Raw genomic sequence first — 15,054 nt, forward strand, 5'->3', positions numbered from 1 at the left:
ATGACAGTCTTCCAAAATTCTCCCTGGGGTTCTCTTTGAATGGCAAGTCCTTCCACCTATTTCTGCTGCATGGAGTGGATCGCGTCGCAGGCCTTCCGCAGCACGGTACAGATCTCCAAAGAGGACGGATCACGCGGGAGAAGAATGATCTAGCTGTCAGGGCACAACACAAGGACTCCCGCGTATTGTGGGTTCTAGTTCTGGTAACCATGGCTACCTCCAGATGTGCAGGAGAACGGCTTCTTGTTTATTACTAACTGCCTTGTGCACTTTTCTGATATAACAATACATGGTAGGCACAATTTACTTTCAAGATTCACATTTTGTATAAAACTCCCTTCACCAGGAACTCTGCCAACCAGTGAAAGAATGAATGCCCTTGAACATTTCATGTTTAAAAGTACATGAAAATAAAGCTCTCAACAAACAAGTTGCACTGGGGAGGTTGGAGCTCATCTGCATACTTGTGCCATCTGCCTCGGCTGTCGAAGCCTGGTGAGGATATGATCCACCAAGGCTTCGGCGTCTGCCGACTTGTATCGCTTGGCCGGCAGACTTGCACTGAAGGGCCACATCAGTTCAGCTCTCCAACAAGACATTCTGCTCAACTTAGGTCAGCATCGCGCCTTCTTCCTTTCACTTCCTTTGGCTCTCCTGTAGGAATGTGCATTTCCTATCTTAACAGAATGATCGGGTCTGGGGAAGGAAGGGATGTGGAAAATCAAGGTCTTTAGTCATGATGAGAGGCTTCTAGGAAAAGTAAAGTCATGGGATAGGTGGCGATGTCCTTTCGTGGATTGCAAACTGGCTAAAAGACAGGAAACAGAGAGTAGGATTAAATGGACAATTTTCTCAGTGGAAGGGAGTGGACAGTGGAGTGCCTCAGGGATCTGTATTGGGACCTTTACTTTTCAATATATTTATAAATGATCTGGAAAGAAATACAACGAGTGAGATAATCAAATCTGCAGATGACACAAAATTGTTCAGAGTAGTTAAATCACAAGCAGACTGTGATACATTACAGGAGGACCTTGTGAGGCTGGAAAATTGGGCATCCAAATGGCAGATGAAATTTAATGTGGATAAGTGCAAGGTGATGCATATAGGGAAAAATAACCCATGCTATAATTACACAATGTTGGGCTCCATATTAGGTGCTACAACCCAAGAAAGAGATCTAGGTGTCATAGTCGATTCAGTGAGCTGCAGCAGTCAAAAAAGCAAACAGAATGTTGGGAATTATTAGAAAGGGAAAGGTGAATAAAACGGAAAATGTCATAATGCCTCTAATATCGCTCCATGGTGAGACCACACCTTGAATACTGTGTACAATTCTGGTCACCACATCTCAAAAAAGATATAATTGCGATTGAGAAGGTACAGAGAAGGGTGACCAAAATGATAAAGGGGAATGGAACAACTCCCCTATGAGGAAAGACTAAAGAGGTTAGGACTTTTCAGCTTGGAGAAGAGACGGCTGAGGGGGGGGATATGATAGAGATGTTTAAAATCATGAGAGGTCTAGAACGGGTAGATGTGAATCGGTTATTTACTCTTTCGGATAGTAGAAAGACTAGGGGGCACTCCATGAAGTTAGCATGGGGCACATTTAAAACTAATCGGAGAAAGTTCTTTTTTACTCAACGCACAATTAAACTCTGGAATTTGTTACCAGAGGATGTGGTTAGTGCAGTTAGTATAGCTGTGTTTAAAAAAGGATTGGATAAGTTCTTGGAGGAGAAGTCCATTACCTGCTATTAAGTTATAATAGCCACTGCCATTAGCAATGGCTAATGGCAATTAAGTTATAATAATGCTAATTATTATATTTATATATATATATATATATATAATATATATTTATATATAAAGTTATATAATTGCTAATGGCAATTAAGTTATAATAGCCACTGCCATTAGCAATGGTAGCATGGAATAGACTTAGTGTTTGGGTACTTGCCAGGTTCTTATGGCCTGGATTGGCCACTGTTGGAAACAGGATGCTGGGCTTGATGGACCCTTGGTCTGACCCAGTATGGCATTTTCTTAAGTTCTCATGTTCTTATGTTGTCGGTGTTCCTGGTCCTGGGCTTTCTTGCCTGCTGAATGTCCTGGCTTTACATCTGTACCGCCGCCCACAACCAGGCCGTCCAGATGTTCCATTCCATCCGCTCTGGTCTTGACCTCTCCCAATGCTGGCTGTGAACCAATACACCTGCTACTGTGACTGACTTTGCCAACATGTTCACAGCATTCCTCATGAATCTCACCCTGCCGGAGTGGGGAGGGACAAGGACAGCTGACTCGCTACTCTCGTGGCCGCGCGGGCCATATTAGCCTTTGGCAACGCCAGGGTTTTTATTTCATCACAGGGCGCAGGGCTTTTGAAGAGACTATATCCTACCATGACAACTTGTTTCACGTTAGGCCATATGGTACCCCACTTATCAGTTCACCTTCAGCTAGTCCCTCCTTCTACTATCACCTCCATCCCCATTGTAGAGGGAAAAAGAGTTACCATCATCCCCTGAGATGGAGTGGCTTGGATACATTTGTTTGCTTCCTTCTTCCCAGATAGCAGCCACAGAATTTGAGACACTTGTTCTCAACCTTTCCCCTGTCAACCAAGACATTGCAAACCAAAGTAGTGCAGCCATAAATGCCCTTCAGTGAAAAGTTTCCTCCCTTTCTGGAGTTGTCCTGAATAATCCAACGGCCTTGGATATATTGTTAGCTAAAAAAAAAGGTGGTGTCTGTCAAGTGATTAATGCTACCTGTTGCACTTATATTGATAGACAAGGGAGCATTCAAAAGTCTGTCCTTAGTCTGAAGGATTCAGCTAATCAGACCCATGAACTGAGTGTGGGGGGGTGAGGGGGGGTTGCAGATTAATGGGAATTGGGGATTTATTTGGAGGATTGGGAATGAAAATTGCTTACGTCATACTTTTGATTGTTGTTGGACTACTTATGATATTATCTGTCTGTTTTCTTGTTCAGTGCCTTATGTCTTTCTGCAGGAAGAACGTCTCTGTTGTGTCTTCTACTACCGTCATGGCGGTTGCCACCCTTCTGCCATCTCCCTTGCCCCTGGCCCTTCCTGAGACAGCTTCACTGTTGAGTTATTACACAATTGATTGGTTACCTGCAGCACGCCTGTTGCAGTGGATGCAGGACGACCTTCTCCAGAATTTTATTAGTAGTTTAGTTTAAGGCTTATGACAACAGATAGCACAAAAAGGAGAGCAACTGTGGTAAATGTCAGGATTTCTAGCTTGAAATCCTTAGTTAGGTTACGCTAATTGCTGTCATTAAAACTGAGACTGCACTTTTAGGCCTAGCTAGAAACAGCTAAAGGCAGAAGTACTGAAAATGACAAAGCTACAGCATGCTAAGAATTATATATTTATATACTGTTTAGTATTGAAGCGTAACCATTTATGAAGATATTTAGTTATTTACTCCAAAAAGTGAACTGTAATTTCATAAGGGAAAATGTAAGGTATTAGTTACACAAATTAGGTATAAGTTCTTGGAATTCAATACATATTGATAAAATGTTGTTAATATTCATGTACTGTGTGATGTGCTGACCATTGATTTGTCCATAGCTTGTAATTAGTGTCTTAAAATCATTTATAAGGTATAAATTGTTGCTGCACCACTCAGGGCGCTCACATTTTGGGATGCTGTTGGTGACCTGTTTTATCCGTGTGCTCATGATCAGGTAATAAAATAAGGAAGAATGCTAATTTGTTTCTTTACTGATTACAAATTTTTCTTTAAAGATTTTAAACTGGTACAGACAGACATGTAAAAAGCCAGGCCAAGTGGCCTGCCTGCTAAGTCCCACTTACAGGATTTTCCACAGGGATACGAGAAGACCAGGATAAGGGAAGGATTGTTTTGTTTCAGCAGAGGTTGGAGTTTCTTTTTCACGCTGCTGTTTATTTTAATTCAATTTAACAACAAACCAACCCATACAAAACATCAAACCAAACGAAAAACTAAATTTAAGAAAAGAAACAAAAACATTTTTAGTGTATTCTTGACTCGACTCTGCTTCCTCCTTTTGATGCTAAAATCCCCACCCCCCCATTTCTCCACTGCAAACGATTCCAAATATCGAATCTACCGTCCCCTTCTCTACATTCTCCACCTTCCCACCAATGTTTTCTTCTGCCTTATCCACTGCTCTCCAGTAATGTTTTTTCCCTCTTATCCAGTCATCACCAAGAGATCATCTCTTCCTCATTGGCCATCACTTTCTTTTCTCCTGCTCTCAGCTGGAGACATCAATCCCAGTCCTGGTCCTTCAAGGCAATTCATCTGCGTACATCGTCCTGTAAACCCTCCAACCTTACACTTATCTCACACCTTCCCCACCCCTTTCCTATGGCATATCTGCTCTGTTTCTAACAAGCCTGTCTACCTTCTTTACTTCTTTATTGCATTCTCTTCATCTTTTTGCTCTGACTGAGCTCTGGCTCTCTCCTGAGGACTCTGCTTCAGTTGCTGCTCTTTGTCATGAAGGTGATCTTTTCTCCCACACATTACACTTGGCAAGCCACAGTGGTGGTAGTGGTGGTGGTGGTGGTGGGTGGTGGTCTGCTACTCTCCCCATTCTGCAGATTTCAACCCCTTCTTCTTAAATCCCACTCATTTTAATCTTCCTTTGAAGCCCTGTGAGGGAATCTATAAGAAACTCCCTCAGGCCATCTTAAGGAGGACCAGGCACAGCTGTCTTGCCTGGTCCTCCTTAAGATCCAGACTTGCAAGGAATCCTGGGTGAAGGGAGGAGTCCTGCACCAGAGTATAAGAATTCAGGTCCTAGAAGGGTTAAACAGATCCCCTGGAGCAGGCAGGAACCTAGTCTATGCAAAGACCTGCAATATGTTTGATGTCTGTGTACTACCTGAACTTAAGGTGAGCTGCATTCTTTCTTTGAGTTTGCTTTTCACTGTAAATAAATTGCACATAAAGGAAACAGGCTGAGTCTCCCTCCTTATTCCTCCTGGCTGTTTCCCAAGCCACTATCGCTGAAGTTACTACAGACCCATGCCATTACCTATTCACCTCACTATTTCCCCTCCCCCAACCAGAAAACGTATATATTGACCCCCTAGCAAGTCCCACTCCTCCATCCTCAACAACTTTGACTTGGCTTTCTTTCTTTCTTTCTTGAATCATGTTCCCCTTCTCTTATCCTGGAGATTTTAACTTCCATGCTGATGACCCCTGTGAGGCAGTGCCCCTCGTGTTCCCCTATTTACCTGTGCAGGACCAGGCTAGATGCTTGGTCCACCTTAAATTCCTTAAGCAGAGGATGCTCTATGGGCGGTTTCCTGCGGGGTAGGTGGAGCACAGAGGGTGCAACCAAAGACTGGGGAATAAGAGCTGGGATCCAGGTGGGGATAATGAAACCAGGCCCAGGTCTCCAGGAGGAAGGCAGCTCCTGTAATGTAACACTGTCCAAACACTGAGCTGAGACGAGGCTGAACTGTGAGTACTGAGGGAAGCAGTACTGAACTGTAAGTAAAGACGGTACACTGTTCTGAAGGGAAGACAGTCTACGGTTGTGCATGTGTGAAGCTGTAATAAAGATATACTGTTTTAAGCAAGGCTGGAATCAGACTAGTTTGTCTCCAGGCCTTTGGGAATCAACGCTCGTTCCCACAACCCCCTCTATCTCTTATACTTCAAAGCTCATTGCCTTAACCTCCTCATTTGACCTCTAACTAGGGTCTTCCACTGCCACTCACTAGCATGGCCACTGCCTTAACCTAGTCATCTTTTTCTTTCCTTTCAGGTTTTTCACCTCTGTTCTTCCCCTCTCTATCATCTAATAACGTTCACATTTAACCACTCTCCCAGTCTTATTTGGTCATCACCAATACATTTGGCAATGTTCAGGCTATAAATCCTTGCATCCTCTCCACTACTGTCTCATCTCCTCCACAGCTTCCTCACGTAGTCTGTCGAAAAAGGATGTTTCTTGTTAACTAGTAACATGATAGCAAAACAAATGATGATAAATAAAGAATATATTGACCCAGTGGAACTTCATCTTGTTTGGATGGATAAGCATACATCGTCCCACAAGTAACCCAACGCCAACTTCCTCCTCCCCCCATGTGTCTTCCCTGAACGCTCAACCCTTTTCCTATCACTTCCCTACGTATCTGTCGCAAACATGCCCAAAATCGGTCACAGTGATGGCCTTCACCACGTATGTTAGTAGGCTATTTCAGGCCTTGCCATCTTCAACTATTCTTCATATAAAACCAATACTTAAGCCAACATCCGGACACCATTCTATGTCTTATTTCCAAGTTTTCTAAGAATCTCCAGGTTAGGGAGACTGCTGTAAAAAAAAAAAAAAAAAAACCTGGCCTCCTCATGCTTACTGAAATTTGGGTTTTCACTATGATTCTTCAATGCAGGTCACCCCAGCCTTCTTGGAAGGCTAAGGCTGTTGTACCCCTGCTGTTTATGGTGGTGGCAGCTGTTCCGTGCCAACTACCACAGTATCAGCTGGCCAGATTCACAGCCCATGATGCAGAGTTCCAGAAGGAGCCCTGGTGCATGCTCCCCCCCGCCCCCCCCCCCCCCCCCCCCCCAAGTGCGAGGATCACCGTTGCAATCACCAGACTAGAACAGTGGGAGATGAGGGGAAAATCCCTGGGGCGCTTCCAAATGAAGGCTCTTGGAACCAGAATCCCAGCATTGGCTCCATCTGAACTGAAAGAGAAAGGAGGAACTATAGGGTCAAACCTATGGAAACATAATTTCTTTCTCTATCACTGCCTTAATCTGCCCCTTAACTTTATCCCTCCCCTCTCACATCATCTCTCACTCACACTACTGCAACCTGTTCCTCACACATCCCCAGTGAACCGCAGTCTATCCAGGATTCAGCAGCCTGCTCTGTCGTCCTCTGAGGCCATTAACACCGTGCAACCCCCCACCCTTCTCAAGTCCACTTCCACATACAATGCAAGCTCCTCCCAAAAGTGCATTCATTCTGCAGCTTCTCATTACCTCTCTTCTTTCATCTCCCTGAAAACCCCTCCTCACGTGTTCATCAAATAAAAGTTGCTTCTCCTCCACTGCCAGCTTCCAACTCTGCGCCATCCCGTCTTGTTGCACCCTATGTCTGATATGGGCTTCCTGAGTCAGAGGATCACTGCCCTCCCTAGCCACATCCATAGCCAGCCTAAACTCCTCCCCACCCCCCCCACCACGCCAGCTTTTTTTTTTTTTCTATGAGATTGCTTTTAACTCTTAATCCCTGGCTCTCCCTGATCACAGCCCTTATTGATTGTAACTAGTTTACTGACACACATTTCCTGAAGCCTTTTGTTTGTGTGTTTTCACCAGACTGTAAGTCGGAAAAAAGCAGGGGCTGTCTTCTTCTGCATATCTATACAGCGCTGCGTACATGTGCAGCACTACGGAGACGAGAGAAAAAGCAGGAGTAGGCGATACCATTTCAGTGCACTGAATGCATTTGCGATGAACTTTAAAGCGCTCTACCCCCTTTCTCGAGTCAGTGCAGAATGAGATCCAAAAGGTGACATCTGAATGTACAAGAAAATTCACAAGGCTGGTGCACAGACAGCTGTACAGTAGAAGGAGGAGGCAATCTGTTTGCAGAAGGAGACAAGTGGCAAACATTGCCAGAGTCCTCTTGTAGCTTATGCCCTTTGTCTCCCCCCATTTTTCACCCTCTGCAAACAACACTACACACACACTCTCCCCCCTCCACTGCTTTTACTTTCCAGCTCTGAAAACCACCACAACACCACTGCAACGCAACCAATAATTTACTTGTATATTCAGGCAATATCGTCCCTAATTCATTCTGCACTGATCTGATACAGGGAGCAGAGCTCTCCAGAGCAAGTCACAGATCTATGAAGTTTGTCCAATAAAGGAGCTAAGCCTACTGATTTTAGTGGACCAACACAGCAACTGCACTGTTTATAAACCACAAACTACTCTCCTGCCCACATGCCGATTCTTTGGATTTTTTCCTATCCTCTTTCTACTCATTCCTGGGTATAGTGGCTTAGGTCATCACGGACCCTCTAAGAATTCCTGGCAGAATACTACGAAGATCCTCCATTACCTTCTGCATCTCACAGCATCCAGTCTTCTTCCCTACTGGCCAGGCTCACAAGCCATGAAGTGAGCCATACAGTCCATTCAGGGTGATACAGTAAACGGCCTGCCAGGTAACAATCAAAACTTTGCTTCTAATTCATCATAGCAATACTTTTCTACTATAACCCTTCAACCTACACTTTACAGAAACATAGAAAATGAAAGCAGAAAAGGACACACTTGCCCATCTCGTCCGCCTAGCGAGCTCACATCCTAAATGATTCACAGACTGTTAGGGTCTGGGACTTGTGGATTACTTGTTTGAGTTGTGTCATGGTTAAGGGTAATATGTGTCGCATCTGTAAGTCACCCCCCCCCCCCCCCCCGATTAGTTGTATACCTATACTTCCTCTTGTGCTATTTGATTTATACTGATACCTCACCCCTGTGCTTGCTTGTTTTCCCAGACTTTAATGATAAAAACAAGCTTCTGCTCAGAGTGCACAAAGTAACAAAACAGTGCAGTATAAACACCGACAAAGTGAAAACAGCTGTGGCTCTGTGTGTTATAACTTCTGGGCTTCACTGTCCCATTCAGGAGTTAAAGATCCGATCGGCTCAACTCATGCCCCTGGTACACACATCTTACACACTCCTCATTTCTGATCAGCAAGGAATTCTCAAGGGAGTTCCAGCTGCTGCACAGCTGTATGCCACAACCTTACTTTGGAAAGTCAGTTGGCAAAGTCTCTACAATACCTCAACAAACCAGGAAACATCATGGGCAGCGGGCAACACTGTTTCCTCTGAGCTGTGCGTGTGAGCGGCCGCGCATAACTTTTCTCTCGGCCTAACACAGTTTTTGCCCCTCCACGCACGAAGACCGGCGGTGCCGTGGTGGAGCCCATCCCACCACGGCACAAAGAAAAGAAGAGGCCCCGAAACTTTGGGTGCTCCTCCTTCTTCTTGACCATGCAGCCCAGAAGAAAAAAGTTGCAGGGGCCGAGCAGGCAGGAAGGAAGTGGAGCGTCAGCCCACATGCGGCAAGGACACCACGGATCCCATCTCGCACGGCCCAAGAAGAGGAGGCCCAGAAGGGAGAGGGAGGCTGAGGCCCTGTAGAGAGAGAGAGAGAGAGATGAGAGACTATGTGTGTGAGACAGCATGTGAGAATGAGAGTTTATGTGTGTGTGGGTGTGTGAGACAGCATGTGAGAGAGCCAGAGTGTATGTATGAGAGAGACAGTATGTGAAAGTGAGAGCTTTGTGTGTGAGAGACAGCATGTGTGTTTGTGTGACAGAGCATATGAGACTGAGAGCCTGTGTGTGTGTGTATGTGAGACAGCATGTGTAAGTGCGAGCCAGTGTATGTATAAGACAGCATGCAAGAACCTGGGTGTGTGAGAGAGCCTATGTGTGAGACAGCATGTGAAAGTGCAAGCCAGTGTATGTATGAGAGAGCATGCAAGAGCCTGTGTGTGAGTGAGCCTGTGTGTGAGACAGCATGTGAGAGTGAGAGTGGGTGTGTGAGAGAAAGACAGCGTGTAAAAATGAGAGCCTTAGTGTGTGTTTGAGAGAGAAGAAACATGAAAAAAAAAGAGACCTATAAAAAGAATTGGTAAAAGACCAAGAAAGGGAACAAGAAAAAAAAAAGCCTGGGACCAACCGATTAGAAAAATAAGATCAGATAACAAAGATAAAATAAAAAATGTATTTAGAATTTTTAGGATTGGCATATGTTATCTTTGGGAATGTGCACTGCATATTTATATTTTGTTCTTTCTTGAGTATTCCACTGTTCAAAGTCTGGTTTCTCGGGCTTTCCATTTTATTTTTGCCTGCATGTTTCTGTTTCTAATTTGTCTTCCCTTATTGTGCATTAGGTAAGGACCTGTCTGTATTCTGCATGTGTAACTGAGGTGCAGTATTTCTGCTGGCATGTAGTTTTTCTGTAGGGCTTTGTAGCAGTATGGCTTGTTCTATTAACCCCAGTAGGTGGTGTAATAGTGTTCTAAGACATGGTATAATATTTGCATTGCTGCCATGACCTAGATAAGGCTGCTGCTGATTGAGTCCTGAGATAGTGCAGGTATAGTATGGCAAAGTTCTAGGTGAGTTTTTTTGCAGGGGTTGGTGTTACTTCTCAAAGTGTTTGGCATTGAAGGGTTTGCAGTTACTGAGCTGAGTGTGTGTGTGGAAGAAGAGGAGAATTGAGTGAGTGTGCATGTGTGAGAGTCTGGGGAGTGAATGAAAGGAATTAGAATGAGTATATGAGATTGAACATGTATATGTGAGAGAGTATAAGAGTGAATATGCAAGTGTGTGAGTGTGTGTGCGTGTGTGCATGCTGCTAGCAATGTTCCCTCCAAGGACTAGGTTGCTATGAGCATAAAACTGAGAGGCTTTTTGCAGAAAAGAAAGTAGTGCTCATAGGGTAATGAAACCAAACATTTTTGCTCACGAGCAAACATTTTTGTACACAGCAACCCAATCCTTAGAGGGAACACTGGTAAGCAGAACCCAGACCCTGGCTGAGCCGTCCCTTCCGCACAAAGGCAGATTTCACCCAAGTCCTCAGCACGGCATTTCTCAAGGTTTTATGAGATCTCCCTGTAGGACAGTGATGGTTCCTGGTTTGTGTTTTCTTTCTTAAACATAATTCAGTGTCATGGTCATTCACCTCAAGTGGACTGATACAACTGACCTCTGCAGAGCTCTGTCAGATGAAAAAGACCAGGAGGGGGTTTCCTGCTGCTGAGACCATGGGCTATGCTCCGCGGCAGGGGAGGGATGTCGCCTCACCACGCTCCATAATGGAAAGGGAGATGATCAGAGACAACTGGCAATGCACAACTTACTTAGGCCCTCAACCTGTTATATAAGCAAGCAGACATTTGCAGTAAATCCAAGCTTGATCCTAGATTTGGGAGCAAGCGTTGGGGGGGGAGGCACTACTATCATCTCCACCGACTGACTGATGACCTAGACAGATAGATACAGCTTGACAGAGAAGTAATACAGATGAAAAACAGGCTTACAAAGATGACTAATAATTTCAGCATCTCAGGCCAACTGGAGGTGGCAGAAGTCACAAAGTTGGCCAGCAATGGTGCCACAAAGTCATTCAGTCAAACACAAACAGTCAAATAGCAACAAGGGAACCGAGGAAGCCCTTTTTCTTTTTAATAACATGCTCCGGATACATGGTATGAAAGGAATACACACTATCTCTTCTTTTCACACAGACACAGGGTTTACTCTCACTGTTCACTCACGGGGGAGGGGCGACTCCACTTTTTGTAAGTCACAGAAGCACCTCCAATAGCCAGTGAGACCAGAGCCTTTAACTGGTTGGCGGCTGCCTCTGGCATATGTTTTATTTTTTTCGGTATTTATACGCCACACTAATAACAACAACAAAAAAATGTTCGCTCACAAGGCGCTGTACATGAAAATGTAAAACATCAACAGCCAATCTAAAACAACTTTCAAGTATGATTTCAACTATAACCCAGAGAATATGTAGTCCTTGCTTTTCAGCTTAAGTGTAACAAGGTCCAGGACCTGAGCTGAGCATGGGTCCTCGCTCGGTCATTTTTTTTTGGCCGAGACTGAGAACCTGTACAACATGGAGGAAAGGTTAACGCTCTGCCATTCCACCCCACTGGGGATACAATTACATTACAACCGTGGCCAGTGCAGGAGGATTAACTTCCTGTCAAATATGTAAATACGTTTCAATTACATATAAACACACACACATACACGCTGACATAGTTATGAACATCCCTATAGTAAAATGATGCATTCATGCAGCAAAGAACACTCTCCTTTATTCAGTAAGCAGCAAATGGAAAAAAAAATCTATTTAACATATCGCAGAAGCATTTTCACCTAAAATTCGGGGATTGTGAACTTTTTCTACACCATGAAAAATGCACCAGGAAAGGAGCCACCAGCGAGGAGGACGTTCTATGGACTCAGAACTTGGACAGAGGGTGTCCTGCTTCCCTGCTGCCAAGCTACACCAGTATCCCCCACCTCTCTATTTTTCAGTAGGTTGACTTTTTTTTTTCTTCTTAAGACACCCATTAATAATCTATAAACTAAGGGCCTCATTTACTAAGCATTTTCCCATAGACACAGAATGAGGGAAAAGCCTTCGTAGGGCCCTTAAAGATAAAAATCTTATGGGGGTTGAGACCAGAGGGATTTTTTTTTTTTTCACGGTTCAGTCACACACGTGCAGATTTTGTTGGGCACCTTGCGAAAGGTATCATCATTTATTAATGACTGTGCTAATTATATTCAGCATCTGACTAAATCGCGGAAGAATTTCTCCACCTTTATGCCTTCGCTATGAAGGAAAGCTGTGTGAGGGAGGCAGGGAGGTAAGAAGAGTGGGAATGTACAGGGAGCCACTCGTTTCTTTATTTATCTATAAACATTTGATATTCTGCCTTTTCCCATTCCTTCTGACCTTGGGCAAGCCATTTCACCCTCTGTTTGCTCAGGTACAAAAATGTACGTAAGCCCCCTGGAGATACCTACAGTCTCTAAGTGTCACTGGCCCTGAGCTACCCATGAAAGGGCCTGAGCTAAATGTAAATAAGTATAGGTAGGCACAAGGCAGATTACATAAAATGTAAGAAGCACACATAACACAAGCCCTTGCGCAGACAGACCTCCAAATGCCTCAAGAAAAGCATTCCTATAGTACACCTGGCCACCTTTAAAAAAAAAAAAAAAAAAAAAAGACAACTATAAACGGGTCTGCAATGATCCTCAGCTCTTCCCGGAGATGCAGCTGCTGTCTGCTTACGATCAGCCCCCTGGGCCTCCAGCTATAGCACGGCAGATCCTATTACATGCGACCCTCACCGGCCAGATGTTTATACCCAGGATCCTGCATGCCTGGTTACTTGCTGTAAACCTTTGAGCCCTACCGTGTAAAATATAACGCTTGCCATCTAAAACGCCACCGTACAGGTGGACATCTGGCACAGGACAAAAACGAGAACTTTCTGCACTTTCTCCTCCTGGGAACTTGCACGGCTCTCCCCCACCCTGCTCCACTTCAAAGATTCGCAATCTCAGCCAACACCTGCACACCCCTGGAAGCGGATACCTTCTTCCACTAACCGGTCTCCTTTTAACGCGAAATGCTCCAAAAAAAAAAAAAAAGATTCAAAAAAAAAGTCACCGTGCACATTAAGGGAAAGGAAACTGTTCCAGTTTTGGGCAAACTGGAGAAGGACTGACTTAGGATCCCTAGCTGAGTGCCACTTCCAGAACCTGCATATCCCAGTTGGGCTCCCACGCCCCGATTATTATTTAGGGTACGAGGAGACAATACAAGGCCTCCCCAAGCCCTGGGGAGGGAGCAGGGCTGGAGAGCTCAGGGCGGCCAGAGGCAGCCACGCATCCCGTGGGCCGACGAGTAAAGCCCGTGCAACGTGCCAACATGTAAACAGACGCATCCGCTACACACCCACCACATCCCACCCCACACACGGAACCTAAAAACGCCCTCATCCAGACAGACCCCCGGATCGCTCCGCTACCCCCACCACTCACCGATTCCAGGCCAGGGCCAGTCCCATGCCCGCAGAGTCCGTGACAGCTGCTCCGCTCCCTGCGGCGTACCGAGCCCCCGGAGCAGCTGCGAGCCGATGCTTAGGCACCGAGCCTCGCGCGCAGCTCCAATCCGGCCCCCTGTGCACCAAGCCTCGGGAGCAGCCCGGATCCCAATTCCGTACACCGAGTCCCGGGTGCAGCGCCGATTCTTGTGCACCCAAGCCCCCAGGAGACGCTCCGCTCCTATCCCCCAGCAGCGGGTCCGATCCCTGTGCGCCGATCCCCGGGAAGAGCTCCGATCTGATCCCTGTGCGCCGATCCCCGGGAAGAGCTCCGACCCGATCCCTGCGTGCACCGAGCTCCAACCGCTCTGCAGTCAGCAGCTCCTCCACTCCCGGGGACAACTGAGCACGTGGCGGCTCTGGCGCTGCGCACTGGCGGCTCAGCGCCGCCCCCGCCCCGGGGTCGCAGCTGCACCTCGGCCCGGGAGACCCTGAGGCCACGTGCCGAGCGGCACAGGACTAGGGATCCTCCTACCCTGTAAAAGTGCATGCGGCGGGGGGGGGGGGGGGGGGGGGGGAGCACTGACGCTGTGCTTTCAAAGTCCCGCTGTAAAGTGTCCAGTGGCTCATCTAGGGGAGAAGACATCGTACGGTCGGCCCGGCTAAAAGGTTTCCGTCTGTGTAGCTCCCCATGTTGACCCCCTAATTTTGATCTTAAATTGATTGACTTTTGAAGGGCTGTATGTATATTCTGAGATGTTCTGAATTTGTGTTTTCGGCTGGGATTACAGGACATTACAGGACATTTCAGGACATACATACATTACAGGCAAACGCCGCCCTCCATTAAACACAGAGACACCCTAACCAAAGCCAAAGTGTATTCTTTCAAACACAACTTGCCAACGCGCAGTGGAAACTATAGGCCACAGCTTTTAAATAAACTATAAACAAACAAACAAATACATGAAGTGCAACCTAAACCACAACCTTACACTAAAGCAGCACTCGGCCCCTGGGAGACTGTCAGGCCGATGCAATGCCATGCGCTGGCCTCAGTGCACAGTTCAACCCATGTCAGGATTGGACATGCATGAGCTTTGGAGGCACGTCCTTAACCCCCGATGGAAAACGGGGGTTAGCGGGCCCAAAACACGCATCCAGAGCAGTAGTCAGGCAATATGGCGCCTATGGCCAAGTGGAAAACTGCACCCTCGCCTATACACAACACATAATACCATGAGATGGGAAGCTTTGTTAAATTATTGTACAGTAATGCCCATAACCAGTGCAAGAGTATTAAATGCTCTAGGAAAACCTTACAGCATTGCGCGCCCCCCCCATCACACCCTCCTCACGGACATTAAA

At 46.0% G+C, this 15,054-nt stretch overlaps 1 protein-coding gene across 1 annotated transcript in view; it reads right to left on the reverse strand.

The window, feature by feature from the left end:
* Positions 1–14,192, reverse strand: part of RBFOX3 (RNA binding fox-1 homolog 3) — a 559,590-nt gene extending 545,398 nt beyond the window's left edge. The window contains exon 1 of the mRNA XM_029599169.1: positions 13,685–14,192. The gene's annotated coding sequence lies outside the window, so the exon portion shown is untranslated. The remainder of the gene's footprint in view (positions 1–13,684) is intronic.
* Positions 14,193–15,054: the final 862 nt, after the last annotated feature.

The sequence above is a fragment of the Rhinatrema bivittatum genome, chromosome 4 (assembly GCF_901001135.1).
Source record: "Rhinatrema bivittatum chromosome 4, aRhiBiv1.1, whole genome shotgun sequence".
Lineage (NCBI taxonomy): Eukaryota > Metazoa > Chordata > Amphibia > Gymnophiona > Rhinatrematidae > Rhinatrema > Rhinatrema bivittatum.